We start from the raw sequence: 1,810 nt of genomic DNA on the forward strand, positions 1-1,810 counted from the left end.
TGCCCCCATTTTATGACCTTATTTGCCACTGTTGCTAAGTGAATCACTCAGTTGTTAAAACGAATTGTGGTTAAGCAAATCTGGATTTCCCCATTGACTGCTTGTCAGGGGCTGGCTAGGGAAGGTTGCAAATGGTGATCATGTGACCCTGCAACTTTATAAGTACATGCCAGTTGCCAAGTGCCCAAATGTTGACCACGGCGATGCTGCAATTTGTCAATTCATAAAACACTTCTATGCCTGTTTTAGAGTTGCCATGAACAGGGGAGGAAGGAGAAATTTGGAGGAGCACTGCGGCAGTTTAAAACCAGAAGTTTTAACCATTCCTATCTTGCAAAGATTGTGACTAAGCTACCAGAATTTCTGCCCCGAAAATCCCTAGTTGGAGAATGTGATTGATGACTCTTGGTTATGAACGTGTTTCGTTGGAGAATATGAATTATGATATACCCAGCGGGGTTGGGGGTGGGGAAACAGGATCAGAGGTAGTGTCTCAGAATCGGCTTTGTACAGGTCATGCCGACATGTTTGCTCCTAATAAATCCTTGGAAGTTTTTGACGCTTGGCTCAAGGCTCATGATTTAATTAGGGCAACTTTTGTTCAGTGTGAAAACTGGAGGGAAAGTCACTTTTTCATGCCTTTTTAACTTTGAACAGGAACTAAACAAATGGTGGTTGAGTCAAGGGCTACCTGTATTTATTTCATCTCAGTTCCAGCTTAGGACAAGTCCCCTAGTTTGTTTCTGGGTTGAGACAGTAGGGAAATACAAAGTTGTAGGTAAGAAATGATGGGGATTCCAAAACGTTGAGTGGGAAAAAATATATTTGGGGAGGTGAGGTCCAGAAGGGGATTCTATAGTAAAGCTTTGTGACCTGATAATTTTAAGCCTGGACATTGTTTACATGTTGCTTAACCCATTGTCTTTTAAATGTTTGTATTTTTAAAAGGATGGGAAGTTTTCTTTTGACTCCTAATTTAAAAGGTGGGGGGCCAGTTCTCGCGCCTTTGAAAAGTTAGTGGCTGGTGTGACTTTTTCCCAATTGTGCTAACTAAGGTTGGCTTTCAAACGTGCCTGTGGAGAGAAACTCAAGACAACTCTGCCCTGAATCAGCTTATTTGTTTGTTACCGTGCCTTGATTTATTTTTAAAAATAAGGCAGTTGAACAGATCCGACACACCTTCCTCCTCTTATTTACCCCACAACGACAACACTGGGAGGTAGGTTGGGCTGAGAAGGACTGGGCCCAACTCGCCCAGGCAACTTTCATGTCTGAGGTGGGACTATAATTCACCGTCTCCTAGTAATTGACTCAGTCACCCAGCTGGACTTTCATGCCTAAGGCAGGACTAGAACTCACCATCTCCCAGTTTCTAGCCTAGTGCCTTAACCACTAGACCAAACTGGCCTTTGCAGTGCAAATTTTTATTGGAAGGAGGGAGAGGCATTCCACTTATGCTCACACGATTCTCTGAGATTTCCTCAGCGCTTTTAACATGAGAATTGAGACCTTGTCTTTGTCTTGTTAAAGCAACAGGCAGCTTTTGCCTTTTAAAGACAGTGTGCAAATAGAATCACCCGATGTACAAATCTATCCTTATTGGTTTGTTGGTTTGGTTTGTTCCAGACTTGAATTCCTGTTTCTAAATCATGTTGTTATGACTTTATTCTGCCTTAGAATTGGTTTGCGTTTTTGTCGAGACGTATATTTCTATACAGGTGTTGTGCAATGTTGGCACTTTCTATTTTATGTGCATTTGGGAACATTTTGCACATAAGCTCATGGAGTTTCATGGGAAAACCTGCGATAG

The sequence above is a fragment of the Notechis scutatus genome, chromosome 7 (assembly GCF_049901735.1).
Source record: "Notechis scutatus isolate UNSWTSFEM ecotype Mainland chromosome 7, rNotScu1.2, whole genome shotgun sequence".
Taxonomy (NCBI): Eukaryota; Metazoa; Chordata; class Lepidosauria; order Squamata; family Elapidae; genus Notechis; species Notechis scutatus.